Source organism: Dasypus novemcinctus, chromosome 12 (assembly GCF_030445035.2).
Source record: "Dasypus novemcinctus isolate mDasNov1 chromosome 12, mDasNov1.1.hap2, whole genome shotgun sequence".
Lineage (NCBI taxonomy): Eukaryota > Metazoa > Chordata > Mammalia > Cingulata > Dasypodidae > Dasypus > Dasypus novemcinctus.
In genome coordinates this window covers 44,115,199-44,137,974 of record NC_080684.1, presented here as the reverse complement: position 1 = coordinate 44,137,974, position 22,776 = coordinate 44,115,199, and the positions used below count along the sequence as shown (strand labels likewise).

At 41.9% G+C, this 22,776-nt stretch overlaps 1 protein-coding gene and 1 pseudogene across 3 annotated transcripts in view; both read left to right on the top strand.

Annotated features, from left to right (window-relative positions):
- PPM1H (protein phosphatase, Mg2+/Mn2+ dependent 1H) overlaps nt 1–22,776 on the top strand; it is a 320,891-nt gene that overhangs the window by 83,338 nt on the left and 214,777 nt on the right. The gene's annotated exons all lie outside the window — the stretch shown is intronic.
- LOC139440196 (DNA-directed RNA polymerase II subunit RPB3 pseudogene) lies at nt 3,471–4,277 on the top strand (annotated as a pseudogene).

The window sequence follows — 22,776 nt, the reverse complement described above, 5'->3', positions numbered from 1 at the left end:
CTAAAGAGACACCCTCCTCGTCCCTTCTGAGGATATATTTTGCCACTTACATTTAAGCAAGATGATTAGGGAATTTGTATATTTCCCACTATTGTAATTGTTAGCATGTCGGTACTAACTTAACTTTGTTGTTAAAACTAACTGAGCTTTTGACTTTATAGAATTTTTTTTGCTAATTTGTGTTTGTATGTAACTTGAGGCAAGTGATGAGAAATTAAGTGTACCTTTTGTGTGGAGACTAGAGGTTTGGAAAAAATAAAACCCTTAAACTAGGTTTTAGATTACCCTCAGAGCTGAAAGAGGGTGAGGGGTACCTAAAGCCCTCTATTTTACCAAAGCAGTTAAATTTTGATGAAATGTTATTTTGGGGAATAAAGCTGCCAATGGTCATTGGTTTATATAGTAATATTTATCCATATCTCTTTATTTATGGCCTTTAATTTTAGTTTAAGAAAGATTTCACTTTTCCTTTCAATTGGGTAATAGGTACAGAGCAAAATACAATTAGAACTGTTATGGGACGAGTTTCGAATCATGGGCAGACCTGGCCGGAAACTAGGAATAGCAGTTTACCCATGATCATGGTGGGGTTGGAGCAGCTGAAGAGGGAGATTGCCGAGAAGCAAACTTTTCTAAGGAAAGTTGGGTAGCCACATATTAGCAACAAACAACAAAATAGGTTTTTACAGTTCACAACTGCACTAACCTGAGACTTGTAAATGACTGAGTAAAGCAGCCCCTCTGCTTCATGCTAGGCTGATAAATGAGCCTCGGTTAGCCAATTAAGTCAGCTGGGCAAGAGCCCACAATGACAAGACACAAGAAGCTCCCTCAGTGCCTCCAATAAAATCAGTCTGTTGGTATCGATATAAAAATCTCTGGGCCAAGCCCTATGGGCAGCACAAAGGTGCATCCTTCGGTCTTTGTCAGTTTAATAGCATAGAATGGAACCTGAATATCTAATTATAATACAAGGTGGTTTGGAATTAGCCCCTGAAAAAGGTATAAGATCAATGGGAGTAGAATGATGGAGAGATTATCTGGGAGTCGCTAGAGAAAGAACTGGAAGAATGTTTTTTAGAAATGGTTTTAAATAGGCCTTGAAAAAAATGGGAGAATATTGAAAGTGCCCAGGGCTCCATCACTGTAACACTTTTTCTTATTGTACAGAAGACACTAAATTTTCTGGATTACTTAGTGTAGCAGTTTGATATAATTGATGAATTCCAAAAAGAAATATTGGATTATGCTTGTAATCTGATCTGTACCTGGGCATGACTGAGTTATGATAAAAGGCACGGCGAGGAACAGAGTTGAGGGCTTTTAATGTTGGAGTTTTGATGTTGGAGTTTGATGCTGAAGACTTAAACTGGAGCCCTGGAAAGTAAGCTCATAGAGGAAAGAGAAGCCAGCCCCAGGAATAAAAGAACCTGAACCCAGAGGAAAGCAAGTCCCAGGAACATAGGAACCCAGGAAATCTGAACCCTCGCAGACGTCGGCAGCCATCTTCCTCCAAATAGACTTTGGTGAGGGAAGTAACTTATACTTCATGGCCTGGTATCTGCAATCTCCTACCCCAAATAAATACCCTTTATAAAAGCCAACCAGTTTCTGGTATTTTGAATCAGTACCCCTTTGGCTGACTAATACACTAACTATTGCTCCTTTTGCCATTGCTTTGAGCATTTTAGTATTAAAACACCCTTGTTACTCTTTCATGTCATGTATTCTCAGCGGGTCAGTAATGCTTCCAAGGGGGCAAAAATTGGCTCTTGGGGATGAAAAAGTCTTTAGATATTACAGTTGTTTGTGTCCCTGACAAAATATTTTCCTTAGTATTTAATTTCTCTTGTCAGGAAGAATTTAAATTAAATTTTTCTCCTTGGAGGAAATAATGAATAAAAGATTAAGAAACATTGCTTTAGATAATTTATTTTCTCTCATGTTTGGGCAATAAATGGCACTCTATTTAAAATGTTACTAATTTATGATAAACACATGGCTTCACATATAAAACATGACTTGTTCCCCCTTGTACCTTGAATATCACTTTTATTACCATAATATTTAATGAAATACAAATTTTGAATAAAAATAGTTCCTCAGTCTATATATATATATCGAGAGGGAGAAAACCACAAAACTACTTTTGTCTGTGAGATCTGAATAATAATGACGTAACTTTGGAAGAGTTAAAACTTTTCTAAAATGAGAGAACTTATGAATTTGCTATTTGCTATTCATTGTACTTTATTTTTCATTTTAATGTATTTAAAAGACTGGTAGACATCTTTTTCCATAAGCATGATGGTCCATTTGGGAGTCTATAGCCAATGTGAACTGAGCCTTATTTAAAAAGTCATCAAAAAGGAGTGTGATGACTCATGACAAATGGCTATGGACACATGTATTCAGTAATAATTACATAAACACTTTATGCAAGATGCTGGGCTGGGTACATGCCTGCCCTCTTGAAGCCTAGCCCACGTAAGGGGAGTTAGGCATGCATTCAAATAAGAGCAATAAGATGTAGTATGGACAACAAAATAAATGGTTTATATATAGTTTAGAGGAGTGAGGAGAAGAGTACAGAGAGCAAGCAAGTGCAGTATAATTTGGAAAAGAGCAGGTTCAGGAGGAACTTTAGTGACAGCAACATGATAAAATGAACTTGAAGGTCAGCATGAAAGACTTAAGAAAAAAGATGCTTGACACATAATAGGCATTGAACCAACACCGAAAACGGTTTGATCTGCTCTTAAGTTATCACCCGAAAGACTTCAAGAGAGTTTTCAATTTGGACTTCCTTATCAAAAGGCTTAGGAGGCTCTTTTATGAACAGATTTTATCTCTTCGGGATGATTTATGGTCTTACCCAGTCTAGGAATAAGTATGGTCAGAGAATAAAATTTTTAAAGAGCCACTAAGAGTACCTGGGTAACAACTGCTTTTTCTTCCCCTCTCAAACTCAAAGTAGCCCAACTAGTTGTATTTCCTCCTGTTGAACACCAACCACTATATTTTCCTCACTTTGCTCTTAACCAAACCAAGAAAGGAATATAAGTTGTGTGTTTCATTCAGGATGCCTTGGGACCACCAAAAGGAGTTTGATTATGTATTTTACTTCTCAAAGTAGTAGCAGCGCTTCAGTCATTCATTTGTTAAATATTCAAGTGTCTTCTTTGTGCCAGCCAGTTTGCTGGGGATGCTGTGGTAAATAAGACACTTCTTCCCCTCCCTTTTCCACGTCTTTCCCCATTACACACACATTCAACTCATGTCTCTGCTGAAGGTTGAGATAGTAAGGGATCATGTTATTCCAGAAGACTTGCCAAACCTTTCAGGCTGATTTGAAATTGCTCTACTGATCACAGAGACCCATTAGACTTGTGGGTAGCCAATTTAAGAAAATACAGAACAGGGAGACGCGCCCGAGCTGACAGTGGAGGCTGGTCTGTGTGCGGGGTGCCATGCCGAGCACCACCCAGCTGACGGTGCAATTGACTGAGCTCACTTACAGATGAGATGAGAATGTCAAGGTCACCATGGAGAATACAGACCTGGTGGTGGCTAATTCTATTCAGGTCTTCATCACCGAGGTGCCTGTAATAGTCATTGACTGGGTCCAAATTGAAGCCAGTTCCTTAGTCCTTCAAGATGAGTTTATTGTTCACAGACTTGGATTGATTCCCTCACTAGTGACAACATTTGGACAAGCTGCAGTATTCCCCGGACTGTACATGTGCAAAGTTCTACCCTGAATGCTTGGTGTGGAGTTCACCCTTGGTGTGAGGTGCAGTGAAGACTAGACTCATCAGGTCACCCCGAGACCTCATCTCTAACAGCCCCCAGGTCATTACGGTGATCATGACCTAATGACTCTGTGGAGCAGGACATCCTCATCATCAAGCTGAGAAAGGGGCAGGAACTGAGACTGAAAGCCTATGCCAAAAAAGGACTTCAGCAAGGGACAAGCCAAGTGAACCCTACTGCAGGGGATACTTTGGAATACGAGCCAGACAATGCTCTGAGGCACACAAGGAACCCCAAGCCAGAGGAAGTACTTGGAGCTGGGTAAGGATGAGTCATAGGCTCTCTATGACCCTAGTGGCAAGCAAGAGAGGTTTTACTACAATGTGAAGTCCTGTGGCTCTCTGCACCCTGAAATCATTATCCAACTCAGCCCTATCCAGACTGCCAGACTGATAAAGAACCTGAGTGATTTACAGACCCAAATAAGCCACAAGATCCGGAATGACACCCTAACCATGAAGTAGTTGCAGCTCACCTGTTTCAGCAAAAAGGGGACCCAAGGAGGGTGGATGTAGCTCAGTGTTGAACGTGTGCATCCCATGTATGAGATCCTGGTTTAATCCCCGGTACCTCCTTAAGAAAAGGTGGGGGAGGATCCAAGCCAGCAGCTGGAATTTGGGTCTCCTGAGACTCTTCTAGCTTCTGGAGTCCAGATTGCCATTGCTCTAGCTTCTTGGCAGCTCTCAGTACAACCAGAAAAGGAGCAACAGGCAAAGGTGGGCCCTCTCCAGTCTTTGTTGGTCACAGATAGACTAACAGGGATGCCCCTGGCATTTGAGGAAGGACAGCTTTTCAGGAGACCTTAAGCATCCCTGGTCCCTGCCCGCTAAAGGTCAGTAGTGCTCCCCAGAAACCAAAACATCCCTTCCACCCTGCTTCCCGAGGTGTGGAGAACCACAGAGCTGGCCTGCTCATCCTCTCATGGTCATCGCAGCTCTTCAAACCCTGACTGTCCATAAGAAGGGGCTTTTGCAGTTGTGCCTTCGGTTTCTGTGTTAGGACTGAGAGCCAGAACCTCCTTCAGGCTGCCTGCAGGGCCTTGCAGCTCTTCCCCCAGGCCAGCCTTCTGGTGCTTCACTCAAATCCCCAAGTGCCCTTAACTGGAGGTCAGCTTTGGGAGTAGTGTTGGACCCTGGGTGTCCCCTCCCCCACAAATTGAATGTGGTGTTTCATTGTCTGTCCATCCAATAGGAACTGCTTCTCCGCCAAGGGCCTGATCATTTATTTCATTTCTCTTTAATGAGATGCCTGGCCCTGACCCCTCAGCACAGCCTCCAGGTAGGAACCTACTGCCCCAAGCAGTTAATTAGGCTGCCTGGCAGGGGAAGCCTGCGGGAAACCAGAGATTCCAAACAGAAGGGAAGGGTACTTATTGATTTTCAGTAGTTGTCTTTTTTAAAGTTTCTATTTTTGGCAATAAAGAGCACAACGTAAAATAAAAGAAATTATAGAACATGATTCTTACGGAATTGACTGTCTTCACAGAGCTGTGGAAGTAGGAGAGGTTATTGTGATAAAATACCACGTGTAGAGTAATCTGTAAAGATGTAGGATCTTGCCAGCTCTTGTGACTTCCTAGGCCACAGCTTGATAGAGGTATTGCTTCACTTTTTAAAGTATAACTTTTTTAGTGTGATGACAGATACAGGGTCAGATCCTACTTGGCAACAGTTTGTTTTTAAATGGTTGACAAACTTAGTGTGGGACAATTCCACATCCGACCAAGCTGGAGTAACGAGGACTAAATTTACCGCATGTGAAGCAACCAAAATTAAACAAACAAATGAGCCCCGACCAAATATTGAAGCGGTGGGTTTTGGGACACTGGGCATTAGGCAGTGAAGGGCAGTGGGGTCCCAGAAATGGGGCCCACAGGTGGAACCACGTGGACTCCCTGAGTTGAAGACAGGGAGCCGAGAGTCTAGGGAGACCACGGAGGCCAGGTTTCATGGAACAGAACACTGGAAGAGAGAGAGCTGCTCTGAAAGAGAGCTCCAGGGATCTGCAGCACCCCCTCAAGTTTTCAGCATTGTTCTGATCAGTACATCGAAGTGAGGAAATAAGCTGAGCCTGGAAAAGAAGCCACACGAAAGTACCTAGTGCTCATCCAGTCAAGGAATTAGTACCTTCCCTCTCACCTTGCTGCTGTTGGGAAGTTCAGATAAGAGAATGTGCAATTAAATGAAGTGCTTACAAGTGTTAATCTTTCTGGTAAAAAGTGTCTTGTAGTTTGAAAGGATAAGGAGTTGCTGTAAAATGATCTTGTAGTGGGGTAGAGTAGGAGTGGAGTCAGAGAAAGGTTTAGATTAAGCAAAATTAGGTAAGTATCTGGGGAATGAGGATAAATATAATGAATGCTTTTGCATACATTTGAAAATTTCCATATTGAAAAGTTTTAAAACTACCGTATAGGTTTAAATATGTTGGTATGGAATGATGTCCAAGAACATATGGTTGGACTTAAATAAAATAGGTCAGACACACACAAAAGAATCATATAGTTAATAAATTGTAACATAGATGGTGCATATCTTTCCTATGAGAGTAGTTGTCTCCAATGGTAATTTACGTTCCAAGTTGTGTATGCCAGATGGCCATATTTCCCTTTGTGTTGCAGCCACTTCCTCTGTTGGAAATGAGCATACCTTTCCTTCTATGTCCTCCTACCATTTCTTTAGTATTGAAAAACATTTCCTAGCATCAATCCCAGGTGTGGTAGACTCTGAACCACTGCTATTCAAGCGCCTTTCCTCTGCAGCTAGCGATCCCAGTACAGCCCTGCCAGGAGAATCTCAACCCCTGCGCTGGGAATCTCCATTGCCCAGTCAGACTTCTGCTGCTAATGGTGGCTGTGTCCCCTTTCAGCCTTATGTTCCGCCACCATAGCTCCTGCCTCTCCCTGGAGTTCCTGTTCCCATAACTAAGCAGCCTTTCGAACCTCTGGTTCTGGCAGTACTCACCACCACCAGTGGCTCACAACTTGGTGTACACACACTATTCCTAGATAGTATGTGTATCTATACTCTAAGTTAAAGGGATTCTGTTTCTCCTAGACCAGTGATACTCAGCGTCCTCTCTAAACCAAAAATATCACCACCACGTGGGAGCTTGTTAGAAATGCAAACTCTCAGGCCCTACCTTAGATGCACTGAGCCAGAATCTCTGAGAGGGGAGCCCAGAAATCCATGTTCTAAGAAGTTCTCCAGGTAACTCGTAGGTACACAAAAAAGTTTGAGGACCATTCTAAACATCAGCAGTTGGAAATCTAAATGTACTTTCCCATATAAACAGTGTCATAAATTGCATTTGTTGTCATTTAGTTGTGCTTTATCTAGAATATGGTTTAGCTAAATTTCCAGAAAAGCATCTAACCACTATTTAATATTGGTTTTGGTCAACATGTTTATCAAGTCAGCAGTTACCTTATTCACCAACTTTTGGATTGTAATTCATTAGGAATTCATTAGAAAGTTAGGATATATTTTGATAATAAAGCACGTGAGAATTTTATACTATTTTTATTATTTACTGATTAATTCATATTTCATGTCAATGTGGAAAGGATATGTTGCAACCAGCATACAACTTAGAAACATAATGAAATAAAAATTACCTTCATGACCCTTTTTATGAAGAAAAAAATCTCCCTTTTGATTTCCTCTCTTATGCTCCTGGTTCCGCTATTAAAATTCATTTTCAGCCGTTGAATCTATTTCTTACTACATCCAGGACTCTGGAAACAATGAAATCTATTTTAATCTCTAGATTGAAATACAGTGAGGAGGGTAAACAGTGACCTCATTTCAAATCTGTGGAATTTCCAACTATTTCTCAGACTTACATAAGTCCCTTGCCGCCCAGGGATGTTCGGGGTGGTGAGCTTCTCCTCAGTTATTAAACTGAACAACCCGCTGTCTCCTGCTGGTAAGCTCCAGGAGTAGTTCTCTGCATGAATGAATGTTTATTCACGAGATACAGGGTTTTTTGTTTGTTTTGATCCTCCTAAGAAACCTAGATAAGCTCAATTGATAAAGATATTCAGGGGGTTAACTGTGCCTCACCAGTGCCTTTCAGAACTGGGATTCCTAACCTTATATTTCCCTTCTGAGTTTTGGCCTAGTGAACCTCACTGCCTCTCTCGGATCATAACTGTCAATTTGCTACTTTTTTTCTTTTTGCATTTCTCTTAGGATAGGATGGTATCTAGAGATCCTTGAGCTTGTGATAAGAATTTAAGCCTCAAGTTACCATTTCTCCCTTGAATTCAGTAAATCTTTCCTTCAGTAGCTGGTCTCTGAGGATTCAAAGCCAAGTAAGATTCTACCCCTGACTTCAAATGCTTGTGATTTAATAATAATGGAACAGATGAGCATGAATTGAGAGTTGGGTGTTGGTAGACTCCTTAGTTTGCAAGTGACAGGTATCCAAGGAAAATTTACCATACGGCTATTGGAGTGGGAAGCGGACTTGACCGAATGGATAGGGTGTCCGCCTACCACATGGAAAGTCTGCAGTTCAAACCCCGGGCCTCCTTGACCGTGTGGAGCTGGCCCATGTGCACAAGGAGTGCCCTGCCACGCAGAGGTGTCCCCCGTGTAGGGGAGCCCCACGCACAAGGAGTGCGCCTCGTAAGGAGAGCTGCCCAGCGTTAAAGAAAGTGCAGCCTGCCCAGGGATGGCACTGCACACATGGAGAACTGACACAACAAGATGATGTAACAAAAAGAAACACAGATTCCTGGTGCTGCTGATAAGGATAGAAGCGGTCACAGAACACACAGCAAAGGGACACAGAGAGCAGACAACATGGCGGGGGGGGGGGGGTGGGGGAGGGAAGGGGAGAGAAATAAATAAAAAATAAATCTTTTTAAAAAAGAAAAATAAGGCTATTGGAGTGACCCAGATATTCCAAGAAGAGATGGGTCTTGGGAACAGCTGGTCCTAGGTATTCAAACTCCATTAAGATTCTCTTTCTTTCGAAGCTCTATGCTTCTTTTACTCTATCTGCTTTGTTTCTCCTTCCCTCTCTCTTCCCCTTTCTCTCTCCCACCTTTTTCTCTTTTTCTCTTATTTTCCATGGAAGGAATCTGATTGGCTCAGTGTGGATCAGGTAGACATCCTTACCAATCAGCTGTGGCTGGGAGACAACACTATGAATGGGACAGAGGAGGGTAGGAGGAAAAGGTGATGTCCAAAACAAGTCGCTGCCAGGTCTGTGAGGTCTGCAGTCCTCACAGCAATCCCGGATTAGAGCTATAGAAACTGAGTCTTAGCAAGTGAGTTACCTTACCCAAGGTCACATGTTAGTAGGTGGCAGAGCTAGGATATCAGTCTTGGGTTCTGGTGAGCTCTGTTAAGAGCTATGATGATGAAATGCACGTGCACCAGCTTTAGGATGTGGAAGTACTTAAACTGAGTCGAACGACAGGCAGGCATTTGCCAGACAGGAAGGGAGGTTGGGTCCTTCCAGGTCAAGGGAAAGCATGTGTGAGGATATGAGGGCGTGTAGCGACACAGTGCTTTCCGTAAACCAAGGCAGTTTGTCATGGCTGAGGATAACGGAGTGAGGAAAGCAGGCAGGGATAGACTGAGGATTTGGAGAGTGGGCAGGTCATGGAGGCCCTTGTGTGGTAAGCTCACCAGTTTAAATTTTATCTCATAATCTTCAGAGTCCATTGAAGGAATTTGATCCTGGGAGAGAGATGACCTGTTCATGATTGAGAAAGGTTAGTCTGGCTGTGTTGTGCAAGATTTATTGGGAAAGGGACAAGCACTGTGGAAGCTTGTGCGATGATGCTCGGAGGATGTAATGAGAGCTGAACAAGGCCTGGGAATTGGGGGATCCAGTCATGATTACAGGATAGAATCCATAGCCTTTGTGTCGAGAAGTGGGTGAGAGTAACAAACTAGGAAGCTAAGAATGTTCCTTGGAATTCTTGGTATGTCAAGATAAGAAACAGCAGAAGGAAGATCATATTTGAGACAGGAGACAGCAGTAGGAAGGAGAAAATGAGCACAGATTTGGGCAGCTGGAATGTGTGAAAGTACAAATGAGTCCTGAAGGCACAGGTCAGAGGCCCCAGAGGTTTGTACTGTAGTTATGAATGTGGCAATGTTTTGTGTGCAGATCTTAAATGAAGCATTGGGAGTAGAGAACAGAATATCTCCCAGGGAAAACCTGTTTGGTAAGAAAAGAAAGCCCAATTAGGCGCCCCAGGAGAGCAGCATTTGAGCCTTACTTGCAGGGCCCCAGCTAAAGGCCTCGTTGGGGGTTGGAAGTTTGAGTTAATCAAATTTCCTTTTTTTTTGAGACTTGCCATATGTCAAATACAGTTTACCAGTTATCAGGAATGGCTGTATCAAGGCAAGTGCCACTCTAAAACTATATTTCATGTAAATAATTATTTTCAACCCTGGAAACCATTTAGATTTTGTATTAACAGGTTGGGGATGGGAGTTGAACACATTAGAATCAACAGTTGGAGAAGAAGCCTGAGAACCTTTGCATTCGGTGCAGAGACCCTCAGAATAACCCTGAGAGATGATAAATCAACTTCTGGATATTTCTAACTGCAAGAAATACAACTTTTTGAGGTAGTTCATTGCACTGCTGGGTAGCTTTAAATGGATAGTGTTGGAATCCGCCTTTCTGCTACCTCCAGGTCCCTTTAGGCCTCTGGAATTTCCCTCCTCCACAACAGTCATTTATTGTTGAGAGAGAACCAGCCTGGCCTCCACGGCCTTCTAGGTAGGCAATGGCTGTTTAATAGAGCAGTGTTATTAAGCAAAGCTCTTGGTTGTAGGGTGGAAGCTGGCAACGGAGTTCAGATTAAGATACCACATGGAGGTGCACTAGGCTCTGACTCCCATCAGCCACTTCTTTGCTGGAGATGTTCATTTTCTGGTAGAAGTGCTTATAATTAAATAAATTTATTATTTGGAATGAATGCTTGTTTTCCTTGAAACCAATTGATGGGAGGCCCCAGTCAATGTATTTTAAGCTTTAAGAAACAGTCTTGTGGGAAACGGACTTGGCCCAGTGGTTAGGGCGTCCGTCTACCACATGGGAGGTCTGCGGTTCAAACCCCGGGCCTCCTTGACCCGTGTGGAGCTGGCCCATGCACAGTGCTGATGTGCGCAAGGAGTGCCGTGCCACGCAGGGGTGTCCCCCGCGTAGGGGAGCCCCACACGCAAGGAGTGCACCCCGTAAGGAGAGCCGCCCAGCGTGAAAGTACAGCCTGCCCAGGAATGGCGCCGCCCACACTTCCCGTGCCGCTGACGACAACAGAAGCGGACAAAGAAACAAGACGCAGCAAATAGACACAGAGAACAGACAACGGGGCGGGGGTGGGGGGGGGGTGGATTAAATAAATAAATCTTTAAAAAAAAAAAAGAAACCGTCTTGGAACTCAGTTTGTTATTTTGGTCTCCCCATGGGGTATTATAGAGAGAATGAGTTCATTTGCCTATTCCTTCAGTTAACATTTATTTAGTGGCTACTCTCTGCTTTATGGTGGGGATTTGAGAGGAGGAAAAAAAACTTAACCAAAATCAGCATACAACATTATGGGTTATATCCATCTTTGACCAACTGAAATACGTTGGTAGCTGACCTTGTCCTTTTCAAGGATGCTTTTGGGCATTGGTCCACTTTGAAATTGTTTATATTCTTGTCAGTGCCTTTGTCTCATTCAAGGGAATAGCAAAGTCACACTGTACTTTCTCCTTTTTTGAGGGTAGGTAAACCAGCAAGCCTCCTAAAATGGAACCCAGATTGGCCTTTCTGGGGCTAAAATGGGCATGTCCTTTCCAACTGGGGCGGGAAGCCTGAATTGTTAACTGACCTTTGCCCAGGATCTGAGGACAAAGGTAAGAATGCTTGATTAGATAACAGCCAGTTTTCAAAGGCTACTTGGTCTGTTGTTCAGGTTTTTATCTGGACATAAAGCAGACTTTCTCTGCCAGTTTACACAGAAGTAGATTCTATAAAATAGATTATTTTCAGTTAAAGTGTTTTTTTATTTGAACAAATGAAACAGTGGGGGCGGGAAGGGACTATTGCTCTGACTGTTCATTTACATTAATACTGTACTTTCCTTGGAAAAGTCATATTGGAGTGCTGAAGCTGTGGGACATGTCGCAGTCCAGTCCCTTCATGCAATACCTGTGTTCCATTTATAGGCTTTTGTGCAGCTGATTACAAAAGCATCATTTGTGTGAGCACATTTCCTCTTTTACAACCTCAGTGGCTATGAGAAAATGCCAGAATGGTTTGTCTAGGACATTTAACGGAACCGTTTTGCATATGATATTGATGAGGCCAATAAAAGGAGGATATAACATTTTTTCTCGTGTTTAGGATTGCAAGCATTAATCGAGTTATTAGATGTAACGCGTTTTAGACAGTTCTGTTTTCCAGCTGTGAGAATGTTGTAAATCCTTCAGCTTTTTAATCCTTAAAGTGATCCCATGAGGAAAGAACTGCTAATTGTCCCCATCTTGCAGATGAGAAACTGAGGCATGGGGAGATGAAGTACCTTGTGAAATAGTCACACAAATATCCAGTGACTGATCCAGGATTTAAGCCTCAGAAGTCTGGTTCCAGAGTCTCTATCTGCTATACCAAACTGCCTCCCAAATTCTAGCAGAGAGGAGAAACCTCTATGCCTGGTCTCCCTGTGCTTTCTGCTCTGTTGCAAATGCCCCCTGTGTGTTTTGGTGGGAATAAGCAGATGAGTGGCCTCTGCCCATCTGAGGGATGATAGCACATTTCTTAAGATATTTTCTGAAGCGGAGTCTCACAACTCCCAGGCTAGGGCTTTCCCCTTCTTACCACCAAACAGTCCTCTGCTGAATCAAGTTTTTCCTCTTGGGTCTCTTTAAGGTTTAAGAGGAAAATATCAGAGCCTAAGATTGTCCAGCTCTTTCTCTGTCCCACAGCAAGGGAAAAGCCATGATTGTGTCTGGGATTTTTGAGGCATCTGCCGATTAAAACATGTTTGTATTATTATTTGATATCTGCTGAGATTAGAGCACTTTTTTCTTTTGGTTTCATATTTCATATTAGTTTCAGGCTTTGTAAGGTTTGCAGTTTAAAATTACATGTTTGATATTGGCTTTCACTTTGTTTTAAAAAACATATTTCTCTCACATTGCTGATGTTATTGATATGTCTGGTGAATAAAGGAAACCTTATCTTTAGAAACACAGAAGCTTCAAGCACATTACTTTTTTCCCCTTAATTACCAATTGAAGCTAACAGCTACATACAAGTAAATTATTTGAAACCTGCAAAAAGTACTTGTCTGCCTTTTTTTTCATGCAAAGTTTCAAAACCTGAAATCCTCTTAAGGTAGGTGATTCTTTTGATATCACTTGCCCCAGCAGAGCAGCACTGCAGCCTTGTACGGGAATTGCTCCAGCATCTGACAGGGGACAGACTTCCGTATTAAGATTAAGGAAGTTGGACATTGGTGATATTCATGGTTTTGCTAGGATGGGCGAATGATTGAAAGGAAATACCCAAAGGCAGGTCCCTGATTTTTATCTTTACTAAGTTAAAAGTTCATTTCTGAACAGCCAATATGAGGGAAAAACATTAATAGAGAAATGGAAAGATCCATGGGCCAGCACCCTACTGTCTTTCGATCTTTAGTGTTTGTTTTCTAAGACTGTTTTTTAGTTGTATTGAATGAGGCAGATAGAAGCTAACGATGGCCCCCAAATGCTAGCAGCAGAGTTCAAAGCCAGTGTTATAGCGATGGCTGGAGGCACCTCAAGTTTTACCAAAACTTGCCTCTCTCCTTTGCTTCACTTGTGTATCACATGTAACCATAGTGAAATTGCCAATAGTTTACTGTTTTTCACCTACGTGAACAATTTCAGAGTTCAGCCTAAACTGGAGGTCAGCAAACTTACTCTGTAAAAGACCAGATAGTAAATATTAGGCTTTGCAGGCCAGTCTCTATCAAAACTGCTAACACTACAATTGTAGCACAAAAGCCGCCATCGACAATATGTAAACGAAGAGTGTGACTGTGTTCTAATAGAACTTGATTTATGGACACTGCAATTTGAATGTCACATAATTTTTACATGTCCTGAAATATTTTTGTTTTAACTATTTAAGAATGTAAACATTTTTTAACTTGCAAGTTATATAAAAACAAGTAGTCTGATCTGGCCTAAAACCAATCTCACTATTTCATCCCCAAGAACCAACCCCTCATCCTGTTTTAGTTTCCTAGGCTTCTAAAAGCAGATACCATGAAATGGGTTGACTTAGACAATGGGAATTTATTGGCTTACAGTTTGAAGCCAAGAAAATGTCCAGATCAAACCATGATCAGGTGCTGTTTTCTTCCTGAAGACCTGCTGCTGGCAGTCGTTGGCTCCTCTGCCACATGGCAAGCCACATGGTGGCAGCTGCTGGTCTCTCCTCTGTCTTCCAGGTTTCATTGCTTTCAGCTTCTTCTATAGTTCTTTCTCTGTGTTTATTCTGTTTATAAAAGACACTAGTAATAGGATTAAGTCTCATCCTGACTGAGGTGGGCCATACCTTAATTGAAGTAACCTCATCAAAATGGCCTGCTTAAAATAGGTTTATACCCACAGGAATGAATTTGATTTAAGAACATGTTTTTCAGGGGTATATACAGCTCCAAACCAAAACATACCCCCAAAACTTGTTTCCCTTTCTGATCTCCCTTCAGAGTCATGGTTTCTCATCTGCTTGTTCTGCCAGTTTGGAAATCTGGGAGTCATCCTCTTTTGCTCCCCTCTCCTCCACTACCAATGTCCAGAAGATTTTCCTATGACTTCTCAGTACATTCTGCCTCCTATCAAACCCATCTCTTCCCAGAGCTATTGCTTGGTTCACAAATTCTTTGTCACCTGGACTCTCGAAAGAGACCCTACCTGATTTCTTGGCATTGGTCATTTATCCTGTATAATCCTTCTTCCATTAGGCCACTAATTTTCCTAAAACCATTTGGATCATATTAGTCCCTTGTCTAAATCATATTTTCCTGCCACTGTTTATAGACCCTGTAGGATAAGGTTCCTGTGGAATTTCATGGTCAGTTCTGATGATACAGCTCCCTCATTAAGCCTGTGTAAGATCCCACTCAACTTCTCTTAATAACTCCCACATCACCCTGTATTTTCATAGGCTGTTCATCTGGCTGGAGAACCTTCCCTATTCTTTTCTCTGAGTATTGATGTCCCTTTCATTCTATATGCTACCTCATCTGTCACATTTTCCTCGACTCTTCTTTTGCAGAACTGTCCCTGTCTTTGCATTCTCAGATCCCTGTGACACCCTTCAGTTGTAGCATCAATACCATCAAGCTGCAATTATTTGTAAGAAGGTGTCCCTACTGTTATGACTGTGAGCCCCTTGATAACAGAAACCATATTCTAGTTGTCTTAGTTCATCCGTACTTGGCTATACAATAATTATTTTAAAGTTAATTATTTCAGTCAATATACGATGTGTATCTAATAATTTTCTTGATTTCCTCATAAAGCCACAGAGATCTCATTGCTGGGTTTCAGGTTCAGCTCCTTATAGGAATAGGCTGGTCACTTAATTGGCTGAGTGGAAAGAGTGAAGGCTGGAGTGAACTAGCAAGGGTGTGCCCTGTCTCATGGGGCAGCTTCACCTCAGTCCAGCTGTCACAGGAATATGACAGGTATGTAGGCAAATGTTAGTTTTTGAGAGAAGTGGGAAAAACCAGACTTTTAATATCAATACCCCAAGTTTTAAGTTTTGATCACTGATTCACCTTTTAAAAAATATTTTCCAGGCAAAAGTGTGAAAATATCAGTCTGTCTATGGGCTTAAATGGTCCTTGGGACCTGAGTTTCAGCCTCTGATTGGTCACATCCCTCATTAGCCATGAACAGGGCCTGGGGGCCAAAAGGTATCTATCTCCATGACTGGGCAAAGGACCTACATGTGCTCTTTTCCTAGCTAGGGTTTATTCTGCCTTCTCTACCATGCTGCCTCCTCCCTTAGTAGGTCCTTAGTCACCTGCCAAAATTTGAATCGGAACAGAGAATTCTGAGCACTATTGACCTTTCTCCCCCCTGCTAGCACATGGCTATCTATTAACTGAGTCAGTTGGGATGACCTTCCTGTTCCACCTCCCACTTGGAGGTGGTGCAGCCATCCTGAAAGAAGCTATTATTCTTGATGGATGTTCCGGCTGGCTGTCCAGCTGGTTTTGCTGATGGCTGTTATCAAAGGCTTAGGCTCCTGGTCAGAGCTGTGGTTTTCTAGTATAAAATTAATGAGAAGTTATTTTCTCCCTTGGAGCTAGGAATTAAGTTGTTCTTATGTTCCAGCCTGTCTGGATGGTCAGTAACTACTTCAGAGAACCACATGAAATGCTGCCTAGGTAAAACTACGTAGAAAAAGGAGTTTTAATACTTGGCAGCTCTATTTAGTCTTCCATAAATAATTCCTTCCATCCCCATAACATCTGCTTCTCAATCATATATGAATCAGCAAATATCTCACTTCAGCTGATGGTCTTTATAAAAGTCTTCCCTCTAAACTGGAGTAATCACTGCCTTCTTAGAAGTATTAACACTTAGTGTAAACTCTTTAGTCTAAACTTCTAGAACTTTATTTCCTTTAAAGACAAAGAACAGGAGAGGATTCTGGGGAGAAGGCAGAGTAGAAGCTCCAGGACTCAGCCCCTCTACCAAAACAGCTATAGAACTGGCAAGAACACATGCTTCTCACATGAACCTGGAACATTTTCCAGGATAGAACACAAGTCAGGCCACAAGTAAAATCTTCATAAATTTACAAATATTAAAATCATGGAGAGTGTCTTCTCAGACCACAAGGGAGTAGAGCTAGAAATCAATAAGAGAAGGAAAACTGGAAAATTTACAAATATGTGGAAATTAAACCATACAATATTAAATAACCAGTGAATCAAAGAAGAAACCACAGGGATATTAGGAAATCTCGAGATGCATGAAAATGAAAACACAACCTACCAAAACTTACAGGATACAGCAAAAGCAATATTCAGAGGGAAACTTATAGCTCTAAATGCCTACCTTAAAAAAAGATCACAAATCAGTAACCTAACTTCATACCTAAAGAAACTAGAACAAGACAAAACTAAATCTAAAGTTAGTAGAATAAAGAAAATAGTAAGGATTAGAGAGAAATGAAATAGAAAAATAATAGCATCAACAAAACCAAAGGTTTGATTTTGAAAAAAATAATAAAATCAAGAAACCTTCATCCAGACTGACCAAAGAGAGAGAGGACACAAATAACTAAAATTGGGAACAAGAGCGGGGATGTTACTACCAATGTTGCAGAAACAAAAAGGATGATAATGGAGCCTGTGTTTCTGCGTGATGGAATTGGACTCAGAGGGGATCTCTTTTCACAAGACTTCCATGCTACTTTATTGGAATTGTAATAGGTGCTGGGGTTTAAGATATATTTAGGGGATTTGAATCTCTGGACTGATAATATGACACCCAGACCCAGAGCCTCAACAGACTTCAGCTCCTACACTTTGATTTATTGGACTTACCCCACTCAGCTAACATGGAGTTGAAGAAGGTCAACCACCACACCATGGAGCCTAGAGTGTCTACAACTGAAAGCAGGAGGAGTGCATCCAGTATCCATATGGAATCTAAGCCCCCACTTGACATAGATGTGCAATGGACACAACTAATCCAATGTCCACAGAGAAAATGTGGAATGGGTGTGGGAAGGGTAGCCATGGTGGCTGCTGGGTTTGGGGAATGGGAGGAAGAGATGAGATGTGGAGCCGGTTTCGGAACATCGAGTTGTCCTGAGTGGTGTTTCATGGACAATTACGGGACATTGTAGATCCCCCCAGGGCCCACTGGATGGAACGTGGGAGACTGTGGGCTAATATGTGGATCATTGTCTATGGGGTGCAGTGATGCTCAGAGATGTTCTTACCAGGTGCAATGGATGTGTCACGATGATGGGAGCAAGTGTTGCTGTGGGGGGAGTGGGGGGTGGGGGCGGTGGGGTTAAATGGGACCTCATATTTTTTTAATGTAATTTTTAAAAATAAATTTAAAAAAAAAAAGGATGATAAGGATTATAAGACGGTATTATGAACAGTTATGTGCCAACAAACTAGAAAATGTAGTTGAAATAGACAAATTCCTAGAAACATACAAATCACCTATTCTGACATAAGAAGAATATTTTGATAGACTTCATCAAAATTTAAACATTTGTGTATCAAACAGACATATGACAAGTAAAGAGATTGAATCAGTAATCAAAAACCTCCCAACAACAGCAACAAAAAGTTCAAGACTGGATGATTTCACTGCTTAGACCTGCTGAACATGTAAAGCAGATTTAACACCAATCCTTTTCAAACTCTCCCAAAAAATAAAAGAGGTGGGATTACATCCTAACAATTCTATGAGGCCAGCATATGCTGACTCCAAAGCCAGATAAAGACAAGCAAGAAAAGAAAATTAGATACCAATATCCTTTATCAATGTAGATGCAAAAATCCTCAACAAAATACTGGCAAACTGAATCCAACAGTATATTAAAAAGGATTATACACTGTGACCAAGTGGAATTTTTCCAGAAATGCAAGGGTGGCACAACATAAAATCAGTTAATGTAATTTACTACATTAATGGAATGACAGTTAAAAAGAACCCTCATGATCATCTCAATTAATGCAGAAAAGGCATTTGACAAAATCCTACATCCTTTCCTGATAAACACTCAAAATTAGGAATAGAGAGAGCTTTCTCAACATGATAAATGGCATTTATGAAAACCCACAATAGTAGAAAGACAAAGTATTTTCCCCCTGAGATCGAGGACAAGACAGAGACGTTCTCTGTTACCAGTGTTATTCAAAATTGTGCTGGAAGTTCTAGCTAGAGCAATTAGGCAAGAAAAAGAAAAACCACCCAAAAAGGAAAAGAAGTAAAACTTCACTATTTGAGGATGGCATGATCCTATATAAAGAAAGGCCTTGGAAGTGGACTTGGCCCAATGGATAGGGCGTCCGCCTACCATATGGGAGGTCCGCGGTTCAAACCCCGGGCCTCCTTGTCCCGTGTGAAGCTGGCCCATGCGCAGTGCTGATGCACACAAGGAGTGCCATGCCATGCAGGGGTGTCCCCCTCATAGGGGAGCCCCATGTGCAAGGTGTGCACCCTGTAAGAAGAGCTGCCCAGTGCAAAAGAAAGTACAGCCTACCCAAGAATGGCACCACACACATGGAAAGCAGACACAACAAGATGATGCAACAAAAAGAAACACAGATTCCCAGTGCCACTGGTAAGGATAGAAGCAGTCACAGAAGAACACACAGCAAACGGACACAGAGAGCAGACAACTGGGGGGAGGGGGAAGGGGAGAGAAATAAATTTAAAAAAAGAAAAAAAGAAAGGCCTGAAAAATCCATTTACAGTAGCATCTAAATAAAAGAAAATGCCTAAGAATAAATTTAACCAATAAGCTGAAAGACTTGTATACTGAAAACTACAAAACATTGCTGAAAGAAATTAAGAGGACCTAAATAAGTAGAAAAACATCCCATGTTCATGGACTGGAAGCATTAATATTGATAAGATTCAGTACTGCCTAAAGAAATCGAAAAATTCAATGCAATCCATATTAAAATACCAGCAATGTTTTTTTTCCCCCAGAAATGGAAAAAGTTGATCCTCAAAATCATCTGGTATTTCAAGGGGCCTCAAATAACCAAAACTGTCTTGAAGAAAAGGAACAAACTTGGGGGACTCACATTTCCTGACTTCAAAACTTACTACGAAGCTAGAAGTTATTTAGAGCATGGCACTGGCATAAGGTTAGAGACTTACAGATGAATGGAATGAAATTGAGTCTCCAGATATAGAGCCACAAATCTATAGCCATTTGAATTTCAACAAGGGTACCAAGTCCATTCAATGGAAAAATTATAGTCTCTTCCACAAATGGTGCTGGGACAACTGGTAATCTACATGCAAAAGAATGAATGTTAATCCCTACCTCTCACCATATATAAGAATCAACTCAAAATGGTTCACCAACCTAAATGTAAGAGCTAATGTTATAAACTTACAAGAACACATGGGGAAATACCTTCAAGACCTTGTAGTAGGTAATGGATTTTTAGATTTCACAATAAAAGCACAGGCAACAAAAGAAAAAAATAGACAAATGGACCCCATCAAAATTTAAACTTTGTGCATCAAAGGACATTATCAATATAGTGAAAAGACAACCTATAGAATGGGAGAAAATATTTGGAAACCATATATCTGGTAAGTATTTATTATCTAGATTATATAAAGAACTCAACAATCAAAAGACAACCCAGTTTAAAAATGGGTCAAGGATTTAAATAGACATTTCTCCACAAAAGAAATTCAAATGGCCAGTAAGTATATGAAGAGATGCTCAACATCATTAGCCATTAAAGGAATGCAATTTAGAACCACAATGCTCTACCACTTCACACTCACTAATATGGCTGTTACTTAAAAATCTGAAAATAACAAGTGCTAGCAAGGATGTGGAGAAATAAGAATCTTCTACATTGTTGGTGGGAAAGTAAATTGGTAGGACTACTCTGGAAAACAGTTTGGCAGTCCTCAGAAAGTTAAACATAGAATTAACATACAGGGACGCGGACTTGGCTCAGTGGATAGAGCATCTGCCTACCACACGGGAGGTTCACGGTTCAAACCTTGACCTGTGTGGAGCTGGCCCACGCGCAGTGCTGAGGCATGCAAGGAGTGCCATGCCATGCAGGGGTGTCCTCCGCATAGGGGAGCCCCACGCAAAAGGAGTGTGCCCCGTAAGGAGAGCTGCCCAGCAAAAGAAAGTTCAGCCTGCCCAAGAATGGTGCCACACACAGGGAGAACTGACACAAGATGATGCAGCAAAAAGAAACACAGATTCCCGGTGCTGCTGCTAAGGATAGAAGCGGTCACAGAAGAACACACAGCGATTGGACACAGAGAGCAGACAACTGGGGCGGGCAGGTGGGGGGCAGGGGGGGCTGGGGAAGGGGAGAGAAAAAAAAAAAATTAGCATACAACCCAGTGGTTCTACCACTAGGTATTCTACCCGTAGGTATATAACCCAAAGTATTGATAGCAGGGACTCAGATATTTGTACACCAGTGTTCATCACAGCATTATTCACAATAGCCCAAAGTATTCATCAACAAATAAATGAAAAACAAAATGTGGCCTCTCTAATGTCTGGAATGTTATCCAGCTGTAAAAAGAAATGAGGTGCTGGCACCTTGAAGATATCGTGCTGAGTGAAATAAACCAGATGCAATAGGACAAATATTGTATGATTTCTCTTGTTTGAAATACTAAGAAAAAGCAAATTCACAGAGGCAGAAAGAAGAAGAATAGTTACCAGGGATGGGAGGGATGAGGGAATGGGCAGTTATTACTGAGTACAGGTTTTGGTTTGGGATGATGAAAATGGTCCAGAAGTAGTGAAAGTTACACAGTATTGCCATTGTACTTAAAGTCAAAACATTGTCCACCTAATATAGTTGAGATTTTTATGTGTATTTTGCCACAATTTAAATAAAGTTAATTTTAAAAATGACAAAGCCACACAGCAGTAACCAACCAAAGTGAAATTCTCTATTTGGTCTTTACTTGGGCCTGGGACCTGAGAGGGGTGGGGGGTACCAGAGATGCTTGTCTGTGAACACATGTGGGTAGGAATCTGGAAGTAGCGCATTCCTAACTACTGGGTGCTTTCCTATGTACAGAGCACGTCAATAAGTGGTTGGAACATTTCAACAACTTTGAGAGGAGAGCCCAGAGGAGTGACAGGACTTACCCAAGGTCCCTGTCCTGGGGAGTGTCACATGGTGACACGCGACTCAAGGGTTGTAGATGCCTGGAGACAGCCCTGCGTCCTGAGGCTGGCAGAAGGATGCTGACGGACAGGAGAAAGAGATTGCCCTCTAACTTGCACGACTGCCTAAGGTCCCCAGGTCCCAACAGAAGAGGCAGCTAGATTTGGATTTTATGTATTAGTATTAAAGAACATATATTGAACTCACTGTGTGCTGGTCCTGCTCTATCTTTTAATCCTCACCACTCTTCTATGATGAAAAGGGGCTATTTTCATCCCCATTGTAAAGGGAAAAGTCACTTGCCCAAGAACACACAGCTAGAGCTATAATTAGTAGAGACTGAATTCAAGGTCTCTCTGACCATTGTCCCTGTTCCTGACTTCTGCACTCTCCTGGGGGAAGGGGGGAGTTGGCATTTAATGACTTGATGCCTGTCACATGTTTACCAAGTAAATGGTACATGGGAACCCTTCAATAAAAATAAATGTCAGGGAAGGATGTGGCTCAAATGATAATGGCTACCATATGGGAGGACCCGGGTTCGATCCCTGGGGCCTCCTGGTGAAAAAACAAGAGGAAGTGTGCCTGCACAAGCACCCACGTGGTGAGCCAGTGCCATGCAAGTGAGTCATGCAACAAGATGATGAAGCATCCAAAGAGATGAAGGGGAGAGTCAAGGTGAAGCACAGCAGAGACCAGGAACTGTTGCAGCGCAATTGACAGGGAACCTCTCTCCACATCACGGGTCCCCAGGATCAAATCCCGGTGAATCCTAGCAGAGAAAGACAAGAAGGGAAGACAAAAAAAGAGAAATAGATACGGAATATCGCACAGTAAATGGACACAGCAAAAACAGCAGGGCAGGAGGAGGGGAAGGGGGAAAAATAAATTAAATCTTTTTCAAAAAGAATTAAAAGATACATGTGAATCATGAATATCTCTTGATGACTGACCAGTTCAGTTGCCTTCTGTAAATCCTTTTGAAAACTGCTCTGTTGTGGGTTCCCTGGGCCAGTGACTTTCCTGACGAGGACTAACTACTTGAGAATACTTGTCGGTACTTAGTAATAGGGATC